General features: G+C 38.9%; 2 long non-coding RNA genes across 3 annotated transcripts; one reads left to right on the forward strand and one right to left on the reverse strand.

The window, feature by feature from the left end:
* Positions 1-1709: 1709 nt before the first annotated feature.
* Positions 1710-16151, reverse strand: LOC130266270 (uncharacterized). Of its 2 annotated transcripts, none has more exons than XR_008842804.1 (4): positions 15835-16151; positions 4614-4794; positions 2984-3075; positions 1710-1849 (listed from the first exon to the last, which is right to left on the reverse strand). It is a non-coding gene; the product is annotated as an uncharacterized LOC130266270 (long non-coding RNA). The 2 variants fall into 2 exon arrangements; XR_008842803.1 differs by lacking the exon at positions 15835-16151 and adding an exon at positions 6694-7081.
* Positions 12125-25795, forward strand: LOC130266271 (uncharacterized). Its single transcript, XR_008842805.1, has 4 exons — positions 12125-12580; positions 16879-16952; positions 18253-18352; positions 22586-25795. It is a non-coding gene; the product is annotated as an uncharacterized LOC130266271 (long non-coding RNA).

Consider the following 25795-nt stretch of genomic DNA (forward strand, 5'->3'; position numbering starts at 1 on the left):
ACAACAGTTATCCTACAACTTTTTTCTTCTCTCTCTCTTTATCTTTCTATTATCCACCATCAGAATCTCTACACTTCACATTTTTAATACCAGTCTCTATTCCAAGAGTGCTTTGTGAAGCACCCAATAACATTTAATGCTCTGTGTTCCCTAAAAACCCAATAAACTCTGCCTTCATTCCTGGGGAGACTGTCAAGCCTCTATCTATATACCAATATATCTATATCTATATCTGTATCTATATCTATATATATCAATATCTACAGTATTTTCAAGGAAAATGAAATGGAGGCATTTTAAATGAATTTTGTTGAATTTTCAATTGGAGTAGAAATAGTTAATACTGAAAGGTGAGTAAAATACTGTAGGGAAGATGAAGCAAGATATTTAAGAATTTTTTGTGACTTGCTTATGGCTCAGCCTTCAAAGTTCATCCATTTTTTCTGCTTTTATATGTCTTAATAGAGAGTCAGTATCCCTTCCATCCAGAAAAGTTGTTTTTTAAAAAAGAAAAAACATAACCATATTATTTCTGTGAGCCCCAGTCTTCCATGATGAAGTTTCAAAAATTTATCTGAAAACAGAAACTGGGCAAAATTCAGTCAAACCTCTGCAAAACTTGGAATCATTCTGATGCAGAATGAGAACACTGAACAAACTCCAAGAAATAAAATGCATTCAGAAATGTCAAGAGGTCCCATTTTGACATATTCAGTTAAAACATCTGAATTTATTAGAAATAAGTGGTTCTGTTACTCAGTTTTATTCCAGCATAAAATTTCATCTTCTTATTCTCTCAATCCAGTTTTGTCTTCTGCTTCCATAGCAGGCTGACAGACAGGCCTTAGGACCAAATAAAAACCATCAAGAGCACACATTAGCTGAGTCATATGATTCCAAACAATGCATTCCTGAATATGTGTTTGACAAAAATCTCAGCTTATAAAAGAATTCAGGTTCTAGAAAGGTAAAATTTATCTATGGCAAAATGCTATTTTATATTATATTTATTTAATATTGATCTGAAGGAAAATAGTTTAGATCACTGTCAAAACAAAATCAATACTCATATTCAGGTCAACTAACATAAAATAAAATAGCAATTTTAATTTTAGTTCTCCATCAGAAAGGTATGACACTTAAAAAATGCTATCCTACTCTTTTTTGTCTGCCTTGGAAATTGCAAGGTGGAACATCATTTCAGTGAAAAATTCCCAACTACCTCTAGCCAAAGTCCATGTTCAGGTACCTGAATGTTTCTTAATTTTTACAGAGGTAGAATTTTCTGTGCTTCCACCAACATAGATTCATACATAGTAGAAGGAACATTCCTATTCATTAGCCTGATGTCCCATATAGCCCAGTTAATAGGGATGCCCTAAATTATGTTCAATCTGGGTTAAAAAACAAATTGCAGGGATGAAAAATTCACCACAGTTTTTGGTAAGAGTAAGCTCTTCTGAAGGTTAAATAACCTCACTGCTAAATATCTGTACCTGACTTCTAACCTAAATAGATCCCATTTCCAGCCATCAGCTCTCCTTATGCATTGTGCTCTCCTTAACAGCATTCTCATTAAATCAAAATAAAAGCAATACAAAATGAATTAACTAAGCCATGTCCAATGTGCTCTTTTTATTGCTGTGATTTAAATGGAAGGATTTGAAATCCAGAACTGAGAATATCTCCCCATCCCCCCCCCCCCCCCCCCCCCATATATCTTTATGGAGGAATCAATGGGTGTTCATTATCTAAATGTTTTTGACAATCAAAAGTACAACATTACTTTGCTGGTAGAACAGAAGTATTCAGTGGTTATTTAAAGATCTTCAACATGGCTATGCAGTTTCTGAGAAAAAAACAAACAAACAAAAGATTCAGTTAAAAAATAAAAAGTCATGCTTTTGGCACAAACATTTCATCTCAAAGTAAGTTCTGCAGTTTCAATGACTGGTTCCTTGAAGTACAGTCAAAGATCATTCATGTAATTTTCATTCAAGGCACTGACAGCTGTATTACTGGTTTTTTGTTTTTGTTTTTTTTTTCCTGGATTTCATAGTGGCTTCTCTGAAACAAACTTCAAAGAAATGGAATTATTAGCCTGTTTGTGTTTGACAAGCACTCCTTTGTTACCAGTCAAGGAGACACTCTCACTGGCCAAATGGTAACAGCCTAAGAGAAACTTTGTCAAAAATTTTCATGTCAGGGAACAACCCATTGGATAGAGAGGAACATTTCAGATGTTTTTGGTTGGTGGGGTGGCCAGCTCCTGAACAAATAAAATTACATAAAGTTTCTCACCATGTATGGCATTTTAACACAAAATCTGGATGTCTCCTCATCATAAGGACAGAAAATACAATAATTTCTCTTCCAAGTTTGAGGTTTTTTCCTTTGAAAAAGCGTTGCTGCAGTTTGCACACCAAGCATTGTGACACAGGTGTGCTGATCTGCCCAGAATGAACAAACCAGATGAGAACCTGATTCCCTTGGGCCCTGCTCCCTGCAGGAAGCTTTGCACAACTCCATGTCTTTTCCACAAGTCACAGATTTCCCATCAGCATTTTTTTTTCTGCTGGTTGCTGGAACATGCTTTTTGAAGTAAAATGAGTCTTTGAATAATTTCCTGTTGTCTGAAAGCTCTGCAGTAGTGAGCTCTTAACCATGGAGCAATATGAGGTAACTTCACTTATATTTGTAGTCCAGTATGTTAACATGATTTTTCTCTTAAGGGCTGAGTGTAACTGCCAGTCAAACACTTAATTGAGTCTAATGATCTCACAGGCATTAAGAGATTTCATTAAGCCAACCCTGAGGGTTTTTATTTTACATTCATTTCTCAATGTATCAAAATAAAAATTGCTTTTCCATAAAGCAATGCATTCTCACCACTTCATGCTTAGATATCCTTATTGATTGTGCTTTTATTTCAAACAAACAGCACCATCCAATCTCTTTGAAGTACTCTTTGTGGCCAGGTTACCTTGGAAATAGTGCTATGTGGAAAAAGGAAGGATTCTCTCTCAGAGAATTTTCATATTTTGAAATCTGTTTGCCTGCAGAAGAAAGTCCCATCTGCAAAAAAGAAACAGAGTCCTGACTTTCTATGAGTGAAATAACCTATTACTTTTTCAACAGCTCTGAGATCACAAATGAAACATCAATTAGGTTGGTTTTTTTTTTTTGGCAGACTGCTGAGAAGAAGAGAGAGAAACTGGCAAGAAAATACTCTTTGCTGCAACAAAACCTTACTGGTGATAAATTTTAGCTTCAGAAAGTGAGACAATTCTGACACAAGTCGTTTAGTCATGGTTTTACCAGCTAGCTCCACTTGGCAACTCATCAAGTTGAAAGGACACTTAATGAATACTTAGATGGTTTTAATTTTCTCTCTAGCATTTTAGATTTTAGTCAGCATCTTTACTTGTCATACTTTACAACAAATAGCACAAACATACAAACGTATCTGGAAGAAGCACATTAATATTAAGAACTAATATGAACAATGTACAGCTGGAATGAAGAACCTGATCATGACATCCCTTTTTAAGTTTAAAAACACTCCCAAAACCTGATGCTTAGCTTAAGCAGTGGTAAAAACTAAGGTTATTTTGTGACATTGCAGAACTGATACTTGTTCTTTTGTAAAAATTTGAAGTGTAGCCATTTGGCTAAAGATTACAATTCAAAATTCTACTTACTTTTAATATTCTAAGTGTGCTGGTTTAGCCTGTGAAAATTTCAGTTTGTCCTCCCCAGCTCTATTCTACCTCTGTTGTATGCTCCAGCTACCCAGTCAGATTCACCTACTCAGTCAAGACATTGTCTTGCACAAGTAAATTTGTCCTATACAGTCAATAGAAAAGGCTTCTGAATAAAGCAAGAAAGGCCTAAGTTGTGTTGTATTCATGCATATCTACAGGTAAACATAAGGATGAATAGATTCTATTAAATTCTCTGGCACAAAAAAAATCAAAACCCCCTTAAAAGCTTCATGTCTGGATAGGACAGGGGCCAGAGAAGGATGTGTTCAGCTGAATGGCCCCCAACACAAGAAGGGCACAGACCTGCTGGGCTGGGTCTGCAGCAGAACACAAAGCTGATCAGAGGGCTGGAGCACCTCTGCTATGAGCACAGAGCTGGGATTCCTCAGCCTGGAGAAGAGGAGGCTCCAGGGACCCCTGAAGGGCCAGACAGAAGGACTTTTCCCAGGGATATGGAGTGATGTAGGTAGGATGTTAGGAAGAAATTTTTAATTGTGAGGGTGACAAGTGCCCCTGTGGTGTGTGTCCCTGCCCACAGTGGGTGGGTGGGGGTTTAGAATTAGGTGATGCTTAACATCTCCTCCAACTCAAAGCATTCAAGGGTCTGTGATCTACAGTCAATTCAGGTGAAAGTTCATTTAAACATGCTTGCACATGAGGATCCAGCTGTCAAATAAGTATCCTACTTAAAACCTTCCTTCTCAGCCCCTGGCCTGGATGGCCAAAACACAAATTCAAATTTTTTAGTCAACTTCTGAAACTCAGCAGGAGTTATGGACATTGATTTACACCTATGAACCTTTGTAAATTGTTTAAACATGGCTAACACAAAAACCAGGTTGAACTCACCTGAGGGCTTTTCTTCAGTCAGCTGGATTTTTTTTTTCAGTAAAAGCTGTTCTGCTAACTCATTCCAGAGAATCTGAAGAATATGAGATGATTTGGAGTCCAAACAGCCTAGAGTTGCAACCATGGCTTTGATAACACGAAATCCATAATGGTCAACTTGTTTTGAGAAATATCCACAGTACTGCTCCAGAGATGCAAAACATGACAGAACATTTTGGAAATAATATTATTTTGTGTATGCAGCTATTATGTAATAGTTTCTTCAGCAATCATTACCTTACAATGTGGACAATGGCAAGAATAAAAAAAAAATTATTTAAAAACGTCAGTAAACAAGATGAATGCATTCAAAATGATAATTTATCTCTCAATTAACATTCAAAGGAAGAAAAATTAATCTACTGAAGAAGAGAGAAACAAAAGTAACGAAATATGTCATATTCTGTAGAAAAAAACTTGCTGGGTACCTAACCCAGGAAGAAAATTTTGTATCTCAGCTTATATAGAACAGTCAAACATTGAGGACTAGAAAAAATATGAGAAATGTTAATGTTGCAGAACAGATGTATGTGCAGTATTACAAACAATAAGGAGTGACACCAAAAAAGTAAATCAATCAGAATAAGTTTTTTAATTTCATTTTCTTGGTAGTCAAGACATACAAACACATGACCATGAAGATGAATGCCAGCTAGGAATGAGAGCTTCAGATCTGTGCTGCTGCTCAGATGGGTATCACTGCTCACAGAAACTCCTGAGGAATAAAGGATGTGTAAAGGAAAGATATCCTTCTCCTCTAAAAGTTTACTGGCTTTATATTGGTGGGGTTTCTGTGGCTGAGGAAACAGTTTCTCATAGTCTAGTGAGTTAAGCCAGTTCCACATGATTGCAAAAATCAGCATTCTGCTGATTTCTCCTTCTGGTTTTGAAGGTGCTTCCAGTGGTCAAGAATTATACAAGCAACATCACCACTTTGGGGTGTAAGGAAATGTTTAAGTAGCACACAAAATCTTCAGCTTGCTTGTCCAAAGTCATGCAGAAAATCTCAGATAGAAATGAGAAATGAGGCCAAGTATCTTAATCCTAATTTACTCATTAATAGATCTTGCCATCTGAAAAGTCTATAATCAGTATTAGTTATCCAGTTAAATAATTTTTTTTCTCACATAGAAGTGATTCTCTATGTGTTTTGGTGCCAAATGTATTGTTACCAACATCAATAAGATGTTGTTAAGATGATGAACTGCCTTTGCTGTTTTCTGAAAATTAGATGAAACTGGTACATTTCCATTAGGTACTTCATTCTAGACCACACTAACTAAGGCATGTTAAATCCTATAATTTGAATATATATCTGATGAAATAATTCATTAGATAAATAATTATGTAATTAAATGAGAGTCATACATAATAATGTCTAAATAAAGTCTCAGATATTTTAACATTATTATGTGAGTAAATGGTTTAATGTTGTTGATACCTTCTCAGTCAGCACATCTTCCTAATTTTTTCATTGTGTTTCACAAGTAACCAAATATCTCACAAAAGAGACTATTCTAGAAAGCTCATATCAACTGCTTGTACAGTGCCCAAGCATGATGTGTAGGCAAGGCAGAAACCTAGCATAGTTTAGGATAAGACTATATGAGCAACTCACAGCCTGTAAGTGTTCATCAGTGAATCATTATCTCCCTTTTAAAGCCAGGAACTGAAGCCACAGAGCACAGAAGAAGGCCTTTACAGCCAGTCATTTCAAGGTGTCCACTGCATGGCTGGTTTTTTCTCCTTACTTTCCCTCCTTGATGCAGGAAATTGGAGACCTCTCCTGAGTAGCAGCATTGCAAAAGTACACAGAAAGTCTGAAGCAAAGGAAGACAGTGAATCCAAGCTCTGAAAGAGCTGAACTGAGGCTTCACTTATGTCAGATGCAAGCTCTTATCCAGAATGAACATTTACCTGTGGATGTAGTTAGTCTGGCTGTATGTATGTGTCAAAGACTGGAAATAAAAATTAAAATAGGTAGAAAAAAGCACAGTTGCATTTGTGACATAACTTTACGCACATGTAACACTCAGCTTACCTTTCCCACTTTTTCCTTCTCCCTTTGCTTGCAAATCCTCTTCTGTAGTCATACAAAAAAGAATGGGACTAAGTCCAAGATATTCTCATTCCTAGAGAAAGTTTATCATCACTAGGCTGAGGAGTTGATGATGCTGATTCTCCTGTTAGCCCACTAAAATCACAGTTATATCATGCAATATGAAACCACTCCCAAAAGAAAGTTTGAGAGCCCCTTTATTCCACAGCACACGTGCAGGCAGAGTTACAGTGTTCTGCTCCCAGGAATGAAATATGGCTTGAACATTGGATCAGGAAATGAAGGAACAATGTAGGCATGGAGCCACAGAGCTGTTGGACAGCTGAAGAAATCCCAGAGGATGAGGACAATACTTTCTTATCAATGGGAGAATGTTGAAATATTCCTCATCTTTAGCCTGGCACATGTAATTCCCATGAAATGATTTTATGCAGTCATGTTCTTGCCTGTCAATTTACCTCTTTGTGACTGCTTGAAGTTGGCCAATTTCTGCCCAATTTGACAGGCTAACAGCCCCTGCAAGTTCCGTGCAGGTGAGCAGCAGGGCTGCAGCACATTTTTCCTTCTCACTGAGGGAGGAGCAGCAGTTTGAGCTCTCTGGTGGGTACCCATACAGAGAGAGGGGGTACCAAAGACCCTGGTGTGCAAAAAGCCACAAAGCAGCTTGCTCAAGCTGGGGGGACAGCAAGCTGCCAGCACTGAGCCTTCTGAAACTGTTTCATAGAAAGCCTTCTGTGCTCAGGTCTCACCTGGATCTCCAGGTAGAGCCAGGGAGCTGCTGGCAGGCAGAGCAAGGCCCTGCAGTCTCAAAGAGAGGAGCTGGCACACTGCTCTTCAGGAACAGAGCTTTGCTATCTTTGCTTTAGAGGCAGGTGGCAAGACAGAAAAGGTAGAAGGGAAAAAGGAAGCAGATAAGCAAATTAGATCCAGAAAAACAGTGATGTAATCCCCACTGGACAGACTATCATAACATGCCATCAAAAACCACTGGGAGGTTTAAGGGAATTAATTAGTTTACAGTTTCTATAAATACATTCTTGAGTGACAGGTGTTCTGGCATCCATATGCAAAGCTGACTGCCCAAATACAATTCCAAACCACCCGCCAGGAAAAAAAATCATGTTTATCTGCTGAGAAAATAGATATGCTGCACCAATCTGTTCTTCTAAGGGTTGCACACATGGCAAACCTCTTAACTCTGGCATGTCCAGGTACTTGTAATTGCAGAATGAAATGTGGAAATAGGAAGAGCTAGTATCCTGCACTGAGGCTGAGGATGAGCTTTGTTTTTCCCCTGACATTCTTGGTATTGATTTTTTCCATCTAAAAAAGTGCTAAATAATTTACTTGCTCATCATAAGACACTGAAGAACAGATTCCACCCTCTACAGTTACTTCAGTTTTTCACTGATGTGAGTGTGAAGTGATTCAGCTCCCTTCTCAAATATTTGCAAGTCTTTCTCCTGAGTGAAGTCTACAGTTCTTTATATGTGTATATTCCTTTGACTCGGACCCAGGATTCCAAATTTAAACAGAGCTAGAGTTCAAAATTCTAGCCTTTAGCATTTAAGCCTGTAAGTATCAACAATTAATCTGCAATGCAAAAGCCTGCATTCTCTTGTACTAAGAGATGTTATGTTCACTTGACTACACAACCACAGGATAGCTGAGGTTGGATGAGGTCTTTGGAAATCATCCTGTCCAGATACCCCTGCTCACACAGCATCAGCCAGAGCTGGGTGCTCAGGGGTTTTGAACATCTCCAACATGGCCACCACTTCCACTGTACAGTGAAAATATTTTGATTTTTATTTTTCCAACTATTTATCCACTTGGAGTAAAAAAGAAGTGCTCATTTGCTGTAAGAATATTAATTACCAGCAAAAGAACTATAGACTACTTGCTATGAACTGTATCTAAAGTATGCTCAGTTGGATAGCTGAACTCATAGAGTGACTGTACTGCTTTCCACTTTGCAAATAATTTGTTACTAATCCAGTAACATATTTGGGAAGGTACAAGGATGATACCTGTGCATACACATTGCACAAGCTGCAGCAAGAACTTTCTAACCATCTGACCAAGAGGTGAACTGCAGAAAGTACCAAATGTTTCCTGAGTGGTAATCTTCACCAAAGTCAGTAGCTTTCAGTTTTATCACTTGTCTTAATCACTCATATACATCCCCTGCTGCCAGCTTGACTTTCTGTATGTAGTTGAATACACACAGTGGGCAAGGAAGCTGGGCTAGTGCTGAACTGTAGAAAGGCTTGTAATAAACAACACCTGTCATTTCTATTTCAAGAGAAAGTAATCTTCTATACAAAGATATGACTGCACTGGGATGTCATCCTCCCTTGGCTTCCTCCTCACATGGTTTGGTTTTCTTAGCTGCCCTCAGGGCAGGGCTGCAAGGCACCAATCTGAGTCACAGAAATCCAGCCCTAGGCTCACATCTTTTGAGAAACATAAATCCAGCCAGTTCTGCATAAAAGGTCTCTCAGTGTCACTCCTATGAGAACCTCTTTCTAATTTTTCAGAGCAAAGGAACCCATCTCTGACAAATATTACCCATGCAATAGCCTGTCCTAACATGCTGCTCCCTCTGCATCATGCTACTTTCTCTGCTATCCATACTGAGCTACCCTGCTCTGAGCACAGTGCTTGGAGCCCACCTCCCAGAGGAAACACCCTGTGCATTACAGGGCTTCCTTCACAACATGTGAAACACATTTGTCTGGTGACGACTGATGTGACCTTTTCTGGGGGTTGAAGGAAATCATAGATAATTAAGATTAAGCTAGGCTGAGGTAATATCAATTTATCACCCTAGAGAAATCAAAATGCATATTTAATGAAAGAGTATTTTCCTGGATGCTGAGATCATAGGAAAACAGACCTTGGAAATCTGTGGAAATCTGTGTCTAACTCTCCTTGCCTGTACCTGTTGCTTTGCAGCTAAGAGACAGCCTCATCCAGTTTCATCACTTCCCTTGCCATTAATGCAGCTCCTGCAGTGCCCACAAAATTTGTTTCTAATTATAATAACAAAAATACATATCTGTGGCTCCAGGCTTCCATAGCACCTTCAAAGACTGTTCTTTTTGGGCTGCTTTCTACAAGAGAGAAATGGCAAGTGCTGGAGGCTTTCTAGAGAAGGGCAATGGAGCTAGTGAAGGTTCTGGAGCACAAGATTATGAGGAACACTTGAGGGAACTGGGGTGTTTAGACTAGAAGAGAAAATTGGCTCAGGGAGACCTTATCTCTCTCTACAAATCCCTGAAAGGAGCTGGTGGCCTTGTAGGGTTGGTCTCTTCTCCCAGGTAACAAGTGATAGGAAAACAAGAAACAGTCTCAGGTTGTGCCAGAGCATGTTTAGATTTCTAAATGCAACCATTTCTTCACCAAAAGAGCTGTCAGGCACTGGAAAAGGCTGCCTAGGGAAGCAGTTGTGTCAGCCTTGCTGCAGGTCTCTAAAATCTGTGTAGGTACTGCACAAGGGGACAGGGTGTAGTGGTGGGCTTGGCAGTGGTTTATTTACAGCTGGACTTAATGATCCTTAAAAGCCTTTTCCAATCTAAAGGGTTCCACAATTCTATCAATTTATACAATAGAAGAAAATCCAGCACCATTAATCCAATAATTTCAGTGGGAAAGCAACAATGTACAGATGCTACTTTCTGTCCCGTGAGAAGTTTATTCTCAGCTTTCTCCAAGTATTCTTCAAATCAATGGCTTCTAACTCAGCCTGAAAATTCACCACAGAAAGGCAACTTTTCATCCCAGGCCAGGCAGCAATTTCAGTTTGCTCTTGCAAAATGAGAAAGCTCCAGTTTAAGGATTACAGCTTCTACAGCATGACTCAGAGGAGAAATTTTCCAACCTATCAAGTCTCTTTTCAGACCCAGCAGCTTCAATCTCAGCTCCAAGTGCCCACAGTACCCAAAGCACTGGGATCACATTTGCCCATGCAAAATATTTCCCATAAAACAAAGCTGCACTCATCATTAGCTGGGATTTCCAAATCTAATCTAGCTCATTTGTGAAGGGCAGAGCAAACATTTAACATTAACATGACAGAAGCAGAGGTAAGTGCACTGAGGGCCAAATCCAAAAGGAAAGGCTGCAGTCTTCCAGGCAGCTGATGGTGGTAGGGTGGCAGGAACAACTGGAGAATAAAAATGGCAATATGTAGTGCTTGCACTGCAGAAACATTACAGTAAACTATTTCCACTGAGTTAAAGCTCTACTTGTACTTGACTTGTTGCTGTAGGTATTAGGTGAAAGGTTTAGAGGACAACCTTCTTCTCCTTTTTGTTGGAGGAAGATTAACCTTTGCAAGGCCACTTTAACCAAATATTATGCAAAGTTCTAAGAGGAATAAGCACTCTCATTTCCATCAGAATCCAGGCAATTTTTCACTCTCATGACTTCCCCTACTGCCCTTGAGAAACAGCATTCAGAAGTCCCAAGGTAGCTTTTAAAATCCATTGCCCAGGAATTTAAACTTGTAAAATACATATTTTTACAGCACTCAAAAAGCCCAGACTCTCCTGAATATTTAAATGCAAAAATACCACCCAAGTAGGCTCAGATGGGACAAAAATGGCATTTGAAGTCCCTTTATCTTGCCAGAACACAAGCTAGACTGACAGTTGATTTCTATAGTATTATTAATTTATATTTATTAGCACAGAGCTCAAAACCATTAATATTTTATAGCACAGAGGAAGAAATATCCCTTCTCATTATACCCTGACCACACTGATACTGTCATGGTTATTACTGAAAATTTAAGAAAAACAACAACAAAAACTTCAACACTGTAACTGTGTTTTCCAAGCTTGTAGATTATTCTCTCTGCTGCCAGCAACATGACAGGGCCTTAGAGAACAGACTCAGGAAACTTGCTTATAGGCAATTTCTACATGTCTTTTAACTTTCCCCTCACATTCCCTTCTAGGTAGAAAACAGAGACAAGGGTAAAAGGATTCAAGTGGTTTCTTTCTGTCCTCAAAGTGTATCCTTTCTTTACCATTCCCCTCTTTCTTACTTTGCTCATCATTCCAGATCTTACTGTGCACCAGTAGCAGGTAAGTTGCCAAACAGAAGTCCTTCCATCCAGAGACAGAGCCTTTCCCAGAGTCACTGGCACACCAAATACAGAGGAAACCTTCTTTGATTAATTGCAAGTCTCATGGCAAACAATATATGATAGCTGCTGAAGGACAAAGCAACCTGAATCTGTAGGAATGATAAAAGTCAGTATGTCTCTTCTCATATTTTTTTTTCTACTTGTTCTTTCTAGTTTTTCTCACCCGAGGTCATCACATCTGCAATAAAGTAATGAAGGCTTCTTCTTTTTCTGTATAATGATCTTAGGCTGTCTTAGACAAAAAAATGTGGGGGAAAAGACATATAATTTTTACATTTATAGAAGGAATACATTTTTTTCTCTGCATGTAGTAATTAGTGGTGCAAATGGTCAGTAAGCAATACTTCCCTACCTTAATAGAATAAAATCTTTGGTTAATTAGGAGATTTAAACACATAATGAATATGTGAACTCTGCCAACTGTTCTAATAGAGGCCGTCAGCTCATTTATATTGTTAATTGAACAATTAGTATTGCTGAATTGCAAACCCACAGGAGACAGGAGGGCAGAACACGTTCCTGAGACACTGCGTTGCTCTGCTGGCACCAGATATCTGTGACCACAGGTGACTCCATTGCCCTCCAGAGCCCTTCAACAACATGGGTGGATTTCAACCATTAGGGAGAGAAATTTAAATGTGCAAATATTTGCATTTTCCTAGACTGATCATAGTCCACCTCTTCAGAAATATCTCAGCACATGAAGACTGACAGGTAAGCAAACATAGGAAAAAAAGATGAAATGGTCAAAAGGAATAATGTATCCTGTCCAGAACTTCCAGGCATCAGAGACACCCGTGACTTCTTTTCAGATGGTGGAAAATAACACTCTCCCTGGGGGTAATCCTATTTTTGTGCATATATACACACTTCTTTATTTAAAATATATGTGTCTATGACTATTCAGTGTAGAGATTATAAGCAACTTGCTGAAACACAGTACTTCTGAACTTGCTGCTTACTTCAGGAAGAAAAATAATAAAAATGCATAAAGAAGAGCAGCAGACATAGAACAGCTGCTGACTGATGGCACACAAGAGGGACTCTGCAGGGGAGAAGTTTCTACTGGGTTTCTATCAGCCTAGAATAATGCATGTGTTGGACTGAAGAGATTCATCTATAAATAGGATCATTCTTCCTTCTGCATTGATCAGCAGACATAGGCATAACCAGGAATTTAAGGTGAATGATACATCCAGCAACAACAGAAAGAAAATGGGTTTTTGTCTTAATTAATAGAGTGGAGCAATTTACTTGTGGAAAAGGGTTATTGCTGAAATGTTGCTAATATCAGTACCTGCACTGAACTTTTAACCTGTCACTCACAGTTCATGTTGGGCACATAAAGTCACCTAGGAGCTTAATGAACCAGTATTTTTACTGTGGTCTTGTTGTTATACACTGGGGATCTAGTTGATTTGAAAAATAGAGTATTGTTTTAATGCTCTGTCAATAAAGCATCACCACACTGCTGGAGAGCCATGAATGAAGATGTGTTTCCTGCTTAACATGAAGGCAAAAGAAAGGAGAAGCAAGGGGGAGAGGGAGTGACAGTCTCTCTTGTCCTTTGATATGGACCTGGAGACTAGCAGTTCAATCCTTCAGTTCCAGGGCTTAGCAAAGCCACCACTGAGAGTCTTCACCCAAGCCAAATCTGAGTTATTGGTGTCTTCTTCAGGGGATGGTGTCTGGCAACATTAGACAAATCTGCAATCTCCGTTTCACTGCATCTGTGGTGAGAATCCACTGTTGCCCGAGCATTATTTTCCAAAAGCATGATAATATTTTATTTTCAGTGCTCTGTATCTCTCATGTTACACAGAATTATCATCACCTATTACTGTGGTGAAACATGGCAGCTGCTTAACAGAACACAGTTATAGACGAGTTCAGGAAATTAAAATTATACTGGGTCAATCTGGGACTCTGTTATACCTGTGAAGCAACACAGTAGTTATTCTGTACTGAGCACATTTAAACAAGGGAGTCTTCAAAACCGCTGCATGAAAAGTTGCAAAGCAAACTGTAAGCAAGTGGAACACCATTATCAGAGGTAGAAATTGCTATATCTGCCTCTTCCTAATAGCATTAGGTAGATAATGTTTGCATATATCTGTTTTTGGGAGATCCCACATCAAACTTCTCAAGTACCTTACACTGGTAACTGAAGGCTAACTGGGACTTGCTCAGAAATAACTGCTATGCTTTAGCATTAAAAATAACAAATAATTTTTCAGTGGTAGGGTATTTGAAATCCAGAGTTGTTAACCATTTGGCACACCATGTTTGAGTTTAGGGAAGCAAATCCCAAACAGAACAATTTATCCATGGAGAATGCACATCATTGTCACAGGATATTGTGCATTCTTTAAAAAGTTCACATGATTTCAAAACAGCAGATAGACAAATTCATGGAACAAAAGTCCAACAAGTTAATCACTGGCAGTGGCAGGATCCTGGTCTGGACTGAACTTTGACCTGACTCACACAGCCACTCTTCTGCCCTTCCAGGAGAATTCTGCTCTTACTGTTACTAGACATAGAAGATTTACTGTGTGCAGCTGATACAAGCTATGCAAAAACCATGTAAAACCAGGCACCATTACTGAAAGGACCCTAATCACTAAGTTAATATTCACCTCCACAGTTAAATTTGTCACTCTATCATAAGGGGGAAAAAAATCTTGTAAGTTTAGTGCAGCAAGTATTGGTTACTGTATTTTTAATGATGCACACCACAATAATACAGTTGTTTCTACCTTGCTGCAGTCTAACTGAAGCCATACTTTTGAAAAATGACAAAATTTTTATTTGTCTTTATCTCTCCTATGCTGTATTGAAAAACTCTAGAACAGTATAAGAATTAAAACCAATTTCCTAACACAGAAATAGATAATGAGCTTCATACTGCACTGAAACTTCAAACTTTTTCCCTCCCAATCTCTGACAATAAGGGGTTCAAAACAATCATAGTTTTGCTTCATTGGTAGCTTTAATGTCAGTAGACACTGAAAATTTTACATGTAATGTGAATAGTTGCATTATTCTCTTGTGAAAGAAGAGCTAAACACTAATCTCAAAGTGAAGCAATCAAGTGTGTCTTTACTCATGCACACAGCTGTGATGTATTTGTGAGAATTATCTGCATTAGTATTAGTCAGAATGGATTTGGGTATTGAGATGATCAGTGATTAAATCTACAATTACACAAAGGTAGCACTCAGTGTGTTACACTTCCCCATACTGAGTAAATACTAGGTAAAAAATTACATGCACTAAAAGGTTAGAGTTCTTGGAACACAGAAAAAAATGTAAAGTATACTTACCAGACCTTTAGTCTGCTAGTCTTAAAAAAAAAAAAAAAATCAATCTTTATGTGGTTTCTTCAATTACTTTTTGTAAAATTTGCCAAGTTTTTTTTTTTGTTTTTTTTTTTAATAACTGAAGCTGTGCATTTTATGTTAAAATTAGAAACTCTTCCTTTGTGGCCTTTTAAACTTAATTATACATCACAATTGTTTCTGATTTTAGAGCTATCACAGATTCAACCTCTAATCTCTCTTTATTACTAGCTAACTCTTTACTATATAGCATAATAATGAAAATGCTAGACAAAGAAACAGCAGAGGCATCTCCAAAGTTTCCAGCTCAAAAGCATTAAAGCAGCTCCTTTCTTCTTAAAATTCACTGCTAGATTTGGCAGAATGTATGGGGTTTATTTGAAGACTGGGCTTTCAACATTGCATTGCCTTTTGGATACTATCAGACACCCTTAGATTCACCTAAACCTGGTACTACCTTCATTTATGTAAACCTGGAATAAATCCAGTAAAGTTAAAGTGGTTATATAAAGTGGTTATATAGAATAAAGGTAGTGTAGGATAATAGCAATTCCTCCTCTGCCCTCCCCACCTGTTTTATACCTTTTAAGACTGAGTTCACCCTTTCCCCACTGTATGGCAGCTCACCATGTGGTTAACTCCTGTGCTGGTGCTTCCTTCTGGTGTTCACCTCACACATCTTCCCCATGGGAGCCATGGCTACACAGGGAGTCAAGCAGTGAAGAAAGGAATGGAGTCAGGCATCTGAAGTCTACATTTCAATCATGTAAATGAATGTCAGGTGGGAAGTTTACCAGCAGAGAAATAATCCCACTGACAGAACTTTTCTCAGGTGACCGAAGCTGCTGGGGAGACACTGGAGTGCTGCTGTCCTCCTGAGATTATTTTTTGGCTAACAAAGTAGAAGGTTTTGAGAATGGTTACAGAGGGGTAATCTTCTTCCAACAGGCCAGAAATGCCCTTTGCCATGGGCAGGTGACAAGCCCTCTCTTCCAGCCTGCTGTGTTTGTCACCTCATGTTAGGGTTGTCTCCTGGCAAGCAGAACACAAGAATTTGAACCCCCTGTAGCCTGTTACACCTGACTACCACTGAGTCACAAAAGCCAGCTATACACTGTGATTTGCTTTAATTTATTTGCTGCTTTTTGTTCTCAATTCCCTGTTTTAGGGAGGATGTATTTCCTGCACTTTGATTTCCATGAGTAATTATGTGCCACGTCTCCCAGGCAGCCAGGCACCTCCAGGATGCTTCCCTGCCTTCTCTCTCACAGGAAGGGCTGACATCCTTCTTCTGAGCCCTTCCTGCTGTCACAGGGACCTGCAGATCCTTCATCTGACACATCCAGCTGCAAAGGACAGGGAGCTGAGGCACTCATCTTTGACTTTCTGATCTGATCTGCTCAGCTTGAGCACCTAAACCATAAGTACTTGCTACACTTCCACAGTGCCTTGAGATTCCTGCTTTCCTGGGGATGATATAATACAAATATTAAAGTTTTTCCATCACCTCTCAGCAGTGTTTTTTGGAGCACTGCCTTGTCCCTTCTCAGGCAATTACAGAAGTTTTGTATTGTAAAGTCCCAGCATGAGAACAACTCTTAAGGAAATGCTTTGCTCCAGCAAGCCCATTCATCAGGGACATGCGAACTGAAGTCTCCTTCCTTTTTCCAGGTAGGAAAGGATGACTGAAAGGAAGTTTCCTGCAAAAAACACTCTAACATGCTCTTCAAAATAGCCTGGATTTGGTGAGTTTCTGAATGTGATCCAAATAGCTGATATAATCAGTAAAACCAAATAAATTACCATGTAGTCCAGCCTTTCTCCAAGTCTGAAATAGAAATTATGGAAAATAATGAAATTTTCCTCCCTTCTGTGTAAGCCAGGTTTTTTCCTCTTTTTCCTCCTAATAGTACCTGTTGGTGCACTAAAAACTCATATTTGTCCTTACAGATTTTGTCACAGAACTAAGAGCAGTCTGGAGGGTCTCTACAAAAGAGAGTGTGTGCACATTAGATAATGATGGCAAGAAGAGGCCAGCTGGACAGCTGGTATTAAAATCTACTGACACAGGATTTCATTTTATTTATTGCGTGGTTAATCCTACAGACATACCTAAAACAATAAAGAGACATCCTTATTTTTCTAATAAATCAATCAATTACATTATTACTGCAGTCTAAGCCAAGCAAGGTTTAAAATCAGGTTATTCAAGGTTATCCAATAAGAATTTCCCTTCCATGTTATCTACCTGTTTTGCAAATGCTTATAGCTAAGGAATGGCTGATGTTTGATGACCCTTCTCTACACAGATATTCTTTATAGCAGGGCTATTTTTCATCTATTTTTTTACAGATAGAATTAATAAAATCGTGGGGAAATATGTTGGCTTAATGTTTTGTAGCCTTTAGGTGGATTTACCTGTGATTTGTGCAGCTCAGGAAGCCAGGGGAAGGACAGCCTATTTTGAGAGAATGTTCATCTGAGTACTTCTCAGGAAAATTTGAGAAAGACATATTTTCCTTACTGCCATACACTTCTGTGCACAATCAACAATCATTTTGCTCTGAGCCTTGGTGATGAATGTTCCCAGGGCACTTTTCAAAACATCAGGGGTTTCCTCTAAATGTCCTTGGGCAAATGGCAGATCAAATGTCTTCTCACTGGGGCTGGTGACATTCGGGGCTGAAAACCAGCTGCCTTTCACTTGTGGCAGGCATACACAGAGATTCTGAGAAACACTGTCCTGTGGGATAGAAAAGCACTGAAGGAACATTGGATCAACTTTCTACCAAAAAAAAAAAAAAAAAAAAACAGCTGAAGGAATGCTCAGACCATACTGTAGAGAGAAATGCTGCTCAGCTTCATATTCTCTTGCTAGCCCAACATCAAAAAAGTCAAGTCTGGCTTGAAAGAAACACTGCTAAGTCTGCTGAGATGCTCTGAGGAGCTTCTCAGCAATAAGGATGTCTATCAGGAGCTTACACAAACGAGCCTGCCCTCCCCCAGCAATTTGCCATTAATCCTCCTTCTTTGCTGCCACTGCAGGACTTACTGCAGCAAAACCCTGATCCGAGCCTCTTCTGGGAGCATGTCTGAGGCAGAGAGAAAAACAAGACCCAGGAATACTCCAGGCTATCAGCACCAGGTAACTGAAATTCAAGGACACCTCTCAGGGCTTCCACAAATAGATTTCAGTCCTCTGCCTACCCCTCTGGTTTCTAAAAGCCCCTGTTTCTTATAATCTCTCACACTTTTTTTTTTTTTTCCCCCCCAAGGGAAGCAGGAATCTGCTATTACGTGCCTTGAACAAATGGGAATTGATGATGTGAGCAACTTGCTCAAAATCAACCATCAGCATTGAGACAGAGGATACAATTGAACTCATAGCTCCAGAATCACAATTTTTTGCCCCAAACTTTAGGCAATCATTCCTTCCCTTACACTAGGACTTCAGTGTAGATGTAATGGGTACTTACTTCTTGAATAGGGTGAAACTATGTAGGTCTCCTCCTGACTCTGACACAAGCTTATTGGTAGTGACAGAGCTCACTATCAAGACAGAAAGGTATTAAAATAGGGGTCCCTGTCTGGATTTTGTGCCCTTCTCAGCATAACTCCATATATCCCAGCTGCTCTGACACCCAGAGCACAGGACATCACACCTGCAGTGTTTTATTTTATATCACACCAGCAATGTTTTATTTTCCTTGCTTCTCTGCTGAAGAGGAGTGCATGACGGGAAAATCGGTTCTCTCCCAAGATGCCAGTTAATTCTTACTTTCTAAAGTGTCCTTATTTTCTTTCTATGCTTATTTGGGTAATCACACTTCACCTCTGGGGCATGGATTTGGAGAGTGCAATTCAAGCTGTGTTGTGTTGCATTATGATGCCATGTAATACAGGATAAATGCTTGCTTCCTCTGGGATACTGCATTTTGAGGCACACTACTGCCAACACATAGGTTTATGAAACACAACTAATGACAAAATCATAAAATCAGGAGGTACTGGTTACACCTTAGCGAAGGATAAAGAGGAAAAAACCAAAAACAGAGTGAAAGACAGAGCAAAAAATATAAATACTGTTGACAGTTTCAAATACAAAGCTTTTTGACAGGTATTTATTGAACTTCCTTTGGACTTTAATACAGCCAATGCTAAAGATAAAATATAGACTCTTTTCCCTGCCTAATCTGCTATTTTGGCATAGTATCCAATTTCAGTATCTCTAACAAAAGCATAATTAGACTCACTATTACAGATGTGGGACATCTACTCCCACCATGTTTTGAGTTGAAGGTTTAAGACCTATTTTTCCCAGCCTACTGCAACTTTTATTCTGCATAAAGCTTTCTCCTTTGTTCAAAATCTTCAATTATTTATAAATATTTAAATACAAGGCAATACAAAAAAGCTGGATATTAATCTATACAAAAAGGAAAGTCAGAGATAAAAAACCAGCTGCAAATATTCTAAGATGATAACAAGAATAATCAAAAAAACCTTAAAACCTACACTCTCAGTTGGCTATTGTCAATTAAATCACTTTAAAATGGGTCTCAGTACCAAGGGATTGTTCATGGGTCTGTTGTAAATTTCTTTCCTGGGTATTTATTAGTGGACAGAATCACTGTTGAGATGGATGGCATGTGTTCACCAACACCCCTGTACCCAAGCATACAGTGGGTAATTGGCTTCTGCCACATTACTACATTTTACCTCCATGTAATTGTAATGGGAATAAATGAATGGCTGCTCTGGAGGATAAACACTGCTGCTTGCTGAGAAAATTGCTCAAAATTGGACCAGCCTGAATCAACTAGACACTGAGCTTTAGTTTCACTAATTTCTTTGTGTGGTTTAATATCAGGCTGTCACCTCCAGTGCACTGAAAACATAGTACCTGTGGCTCTTACACAGGAAATTATCAATGGGGTCCATCTCAGCCAGCTCCTGTCAATCTCCTGGTTTGTCACTGATGATTTAGAGACTGAAAATGCAGAGGTAAGGCAGGCATTTACTAACAAAGGCAGGCAGAGGTAGGATTAGCCCCACTATTCCCACCAGGCCCTCTATTCCTACCCTTGCCAAAATATACCTGCTGATGTGCTGCTTTGCCCATGGTGCATTGATACACCTCTTTGTGTGAATGGGCTCATCTCTTGGCTCACCACATAGCATTTACTCGATAAAACAAAACTCTGAAGAACAGTCAAAAATAGTTTTGGACCACTCTGGCTTCTACTTTGTGCAGTTCTGAAGGAAAAATTTTCAGGTTACTATTTTTGCAAGCCCTATCTGTGTTGTCTGTATCACCTAGTTTACATGACATGGTACAGGGAAATTATATACCCAGAAATTCATCAAAGGCTGAGGGCACACAAATGTCTTCTCAGTTCCTCTCCTGCTGTTGCTCAGGGACAGAGTAAAGAGATGTTTCTGTCTGTAGCATGTGGCTTGTTTGGCAATCTGAATCAAATGCCTGGAATCTGCAAATCTTCAGCTTTTGAAACCAGTAAACATTGGATTTTAATGAGACTGAAATTAACTGTAGTCTTGGTCCTTGAAGGAACCCAGGGGAGTAGCAACAGGAGCACATGAGCGAGGTAAAAAATTAGAGCAAGCTAACATCAAGCACTCCAACATAAATAAATGGATTCCTATCAAACAAAACCTTTGTGAGGTGCATCTCTCTGCTGGATACAATGTCAAAATGTCTGCTTTTTCCATCCAAAGACTGACATGTGGAGGCAGATGCTGTTCTTCTCCAGCTGTCTGGGCTACTGAGAAACAGAGGCAGCAGATACTTGGGCAAAGTATTTTATTTATGATGTTAAAACTTCCAAACTTCATAGCATCTATCCCAAATCCAGCTGGACTAAAATTGCTGAAATTTCTCCTTATAACCATAGGAATTTAATTTATATTACAAAACATTTACTTTCAACAGTGAAAACCTTTTTTATAAAAATAGTAGATATGAAAATATCTATATTCATATGAAATAATTAGATATATGAATAGATAAATGAGTGGTTTACTTTCTTTTCTCTCTCCATGTGAACAGGCAGGACCAGCCATTTAAGACAGATTAAACATTATGTTCTTCTTTTTTGGGCAAATGTCAAAATCTCCCCAAAATACTCCAAGGTTTTGACTGATTCACTTAATTGCTTTGTCTTATTTTTTTTTTTTTCATCTGTTGAGTGAGAATATTGAAGTATGTACTGTAATTCACTTTTAGAAGTACTTTAAAAAAAATGGCATTATATTCAATTCCTGACAAACTTATTTAACATCCTTGAAATCAAAGGCTAGTTTCTCCCATCCATTTCTCTGCTTTTTCACTAGATTTTAGATAAGGATGGTCTTTTTAATTTGTTTGTTGTTTGGCATTCACATAGGTAAATGATAAACACATAGGTCATATATATATGTTAGCTATAATTTCATCACCAAAGATTCATTACCTCAGAAATTCAGAAGTGATCACAAACCTAAGATTAGAGAAATTCTAGTGGAGGATTTCAAAGTATTTTAGGTGCCTTGAATTACTTGTGTTTCACATATGTAGTTCTGGAGAAGTTTAGAGAATATGTTAAGTAACAAAGCAGACAATCCAACATTGGTCATTGGCAATCCTGGAGATACCACACTCAAATGAAAGGAGTTGCTGTGAGAATTAGCAGAATTTCGTTCAGTATTTCTACAGCATTTGAAACTGAAGAGCTCTGGAGTTGCCCATGGTAATAAGAAGCCTTGAGAGCCCCAGCCCAGCCCATCACTTCAGCATGTCCTAAAGCCAGGCATGTTCCTTGGATGGGAGGGGTGATTATGGGTCCCAAGCAGCTGTGCAGTGCTGGATTTGCATGGAGGGAAAATATCCTTCCTGACCCCCCGTGGGCAATCATCTCAGTTCCTGGAGCATGAAATTAGAGTGGCCTTATCTTTGCTTGCATACTGTAACTACAAATGTTATTAGTGATCATAAATTTAGCAAGGCCTATTTTAAAATCCATCCACAGCATTATTGCATGACTTTTGAAGACAGTCCTTTTCGAGAACTTACAACTTTTCCCCTTGCATCTTTTAATTTCATTTGGGTGAACTGGGGGAGGAAGGTCACCGTCAAACCTGCTGAAATGCAAATATAAACAGTAGTGCTTAGCTCCATTTCTGCCACCTTAGAACAAACAGAAACTTACCAATGTGTAGAAAGAATAACATTAAAATAAATACCACTCTTTCCTTCCCTGGAGTCTATGAAAAACCTTGGGCAAAATATCCCAATTTTGAGGTGTTCTGGTCTAGTTGAAGTTTGTATTGTTTAGACTCATAATGATAGTTTGCTTCTCTCTTTGTCCCTTCTTTTAATGAGGAAATCCCACCACAGCTCAGCAGAAATGACTGATCACCTATACAGAGAAATCTCCAATACTGGCAAAGATAATTGGCTGTATTTGGAAGACAGCAGGAAGAAGTGCAGGTTAACTTTTCTGCTCAGAGAGATTCTCTGCAAGTATTCCTACTGTTTGGAAGGAGAGAAAGGTGAATGGCAGTGCTGCTTCCCACACATGGAAAGCCCATCTCTTATGCACAACGAGCAACATGTGTTTTTCAGTCCAGATGACTTTGTACTTTAGCCTGAGGAAAAACAACAAAGCCACAGTGAAAACAAACCCTTCAAAACCTGGGGTGGGGCAGAGTGTATTTCTCACTTGACCTTTCTTGAAACCCTTCCCCCAGCAGATGAGCTCCCACTGAGACTTAAACCATGAACAGCAGACAAACAGATGTTAATAGCATCTTCACTGGAACACTGTGCTGGTCCAGAGCTCCTGCTGAAAATGCTACTGGGCTTTATCCTCCCTCCTGCAGGCGTCTGTGCTAGTGCAGGCGTTCTGAAAGGATTGCAATTTTGCTGCAGGCTCATGGCATAGAAAAAACAGAGCTGTGAGGGAGAAAGGCCTTTGCTGAACATCTCTCAAAATAAGCTTATTTAACAGTCAGATGGGAAAAGACTGGTCTATCTTTTCCTTCTTGCTTCCCAGACTTTGGAATGCCCTGTGATTTACATTGCACTCAAACCCTCAGCACTGTTCACCCTCTTGGCAAGCTCCCCCCTTCCATTCCATTCCTGATCTCCATGCCTTTGATTACATTGATTAAAATAAAACCAATATATCAGAGACCTACTGAAGCAGCTGATTCCAAATATCCACAACAGCAAAAATAAACATTGGTGAAAAGCACCTGCAATCAACAGAAATAAAATGAAAGCAAAAAAAAAGTATTGTATAAAAATAATAAAAAAAAAAAGACCAATTTAATAATTTAAAATTTAATAATTTCTAAGGGGTTTCTAATTCCTGTGTATTGGATAAGGTGGTAAGAGTTGAAGAAAACGAGGATTTGCACCAAAATAACATTAAAATTAACTGTCAATTTTAATGAAGAAGAAAAGCAAATACAGAACCTTTCTGCAGTACAGCTGGATCAACCTATCAACCTCCTGGTCAAGGAACATGGAACAGACATGAATGCATCTATGATTTTCTATGCCTTGGACTGGAAGTAAAAGATCTTCTTTTAGAAATATAATACATATACAGTTTTTTTTCCTTTGAGGGAGAATGACTTTCTAATGTGAAGGAAATGAAGGTGCAAAAATGGCTCCTAAATGTGCCAAAATGAGGTCTCCAGTTGGTAAATGGGTAACAGCATTTCTTGTCTTATTTTACTTCTTTTCTGTAGCTTCTGAACATTATTCAAAAATGAATGCATTTCAAGTGTATGGTTGAATTTAGGTGGAAAGTGCTGTTTCGTCTCTTTTTTTTCTTTCTTTTTCTCTTCCTTGCTCCTATTTATTCCAAATGATTTTGAGCTGCAAGGCTTTTACATTAATGGATGCCCCCATTCAGCTGGATTAAAAATCCTCTTTACTATGAGCACTGAAGGACAACACAACACTAAAACCACCTGGATAGTTTATTTTATTCAAGCACTAGTTGCATTAATATTTGAAAGACAGTAATTCATGTGCTGAAACACTTAAGAAAAGGAAGAGGGATGGGGTCATGCAGGAAGTGACACCTGACTCTGTTTTACACAGAGGGAAACAGAATCTCCTTTAAAAATATTAATACACTGAGATATATATTTTTTTCCCTTTTAAGTCACTGTATGTCAACCAACAGTGCAAAACCAAAAGTATGACAAAATAAAAATGGAAAAAAGGCTAGATGAGGAATAGGCATCTTCCTCCTTTTTCTCCTGTATTTACAGAAAGGCCTCTGCAGGATGGAATGCACTGGAAGTAGTTTGTGACTTGATCCGTAAATATCCAACAAATCTGAGCACAAACATGAAAGGAGGTATTCAATAAGAAGCAAAGTGGCCTTTCTCTCCCTCTGTCCTTTATAATTTGAAGAAGACATAATTTCCTGTGGGATACTGTCTACCTGGCCCTGGTGCTCCCACCAGGAACAGAAATTGGTCTGCTGCTCTTCTGACATCGCCTGGATGAGTCTTCAAGTCTGAGACTGAAATTGTTAAACTTCTTTGGCTTTCCAGGTGCTTGTCCTTTTCTCTCCTGCTGCATTCTAGCTGACCACTTTTCAAAGGTGAGGCCAGGAGGACAGAGCACGTGGAAGGGAAGGAGGGGGATTGGTCTCCAAGCATTCCCACAAGTTGCTTCTTTTCAAAGGCTTTCTTGTTGAGCATGGAACACAACAGATTCCCCCACAAATGCTTACAGAGCCGCCTTATTTCAGCTTTTATTTCCTTTGTTTGTTTCTTCAAAAGGACTGACATTATTATGGGAAAGAACATTGAGAGAACAAGTGAAATTTAAACAACATCCTGCTCTGAAACATTCTGGTTACGGCAGAGAGCATCTGTGCCACTGTATTTTAAACAGGCATTTGGAAGAGAAGTAGCTTTGACAAGATGATAATTTAGTCCTTTTGACTCCCTCACTTCAAAGTGAATCTATCTGGAAATTCTCAGAGGAACAAAGTTTTGCTGAAAAATGCCAAATTCTTGACCCTGACCTATTTTGTTTGCAACAAGGGGGGTGATACAAACTTCTGTCAGAGGAAAGCAGTGTTTCTGGGATGTCAGATAGATTCATCCCTGCTTCTGAGTCACTGGGAACCCTGCCTGGCAATTTCTGTCATCAGCTGAAGAATAAGGTCATTCTCAGTTTGCCTTGTTTTTAATTGGCCTTCAATTGGCAAGAGCTATCTGAAAAAAAAAAAAAAAAAAACCAAAAAAACCAAAAAAACTAAACAAACAAAATCCCACCAAATAAATGAATAAATCAACCTCAACTAACCAACTAATCAAAAATAAAACCCTTCACTAGCAGAGCAAAAAACCAATCCCCTCATAAATATAGGGAAAGCAATACTTCCTTTTTGTGAGGTGACCTTGATTTCTTTCTCTCAGTAAAGAAAATGTGACTGCCCTGTCAATACTGGATGTTACTGATCTGAGATCACTTGGGCTTTATCTACACAGGGGATTTGCACACATTTCCCCACTGAGCAGGAGGCAGCAGCAGCAACACTAGAGGTTGCAGTGAATA

This window comes from Oenanthe melanoleuca, unplaced genomic scaffold, assembly GCF_029582105.1.
Source record: "Oenanthe melanoleuca isolate GR-GAL-2019-014 unplaced genomic scaffold, OMel1.0 S007, whole genome shotgun sequence".
Classification (NCBI taxonomy): Eukaryota; Metazoa; Chordata; class Aves; order Passeriformes; family Muscicapidae; genus Oenanthe; species Oenanthe melanoleuca.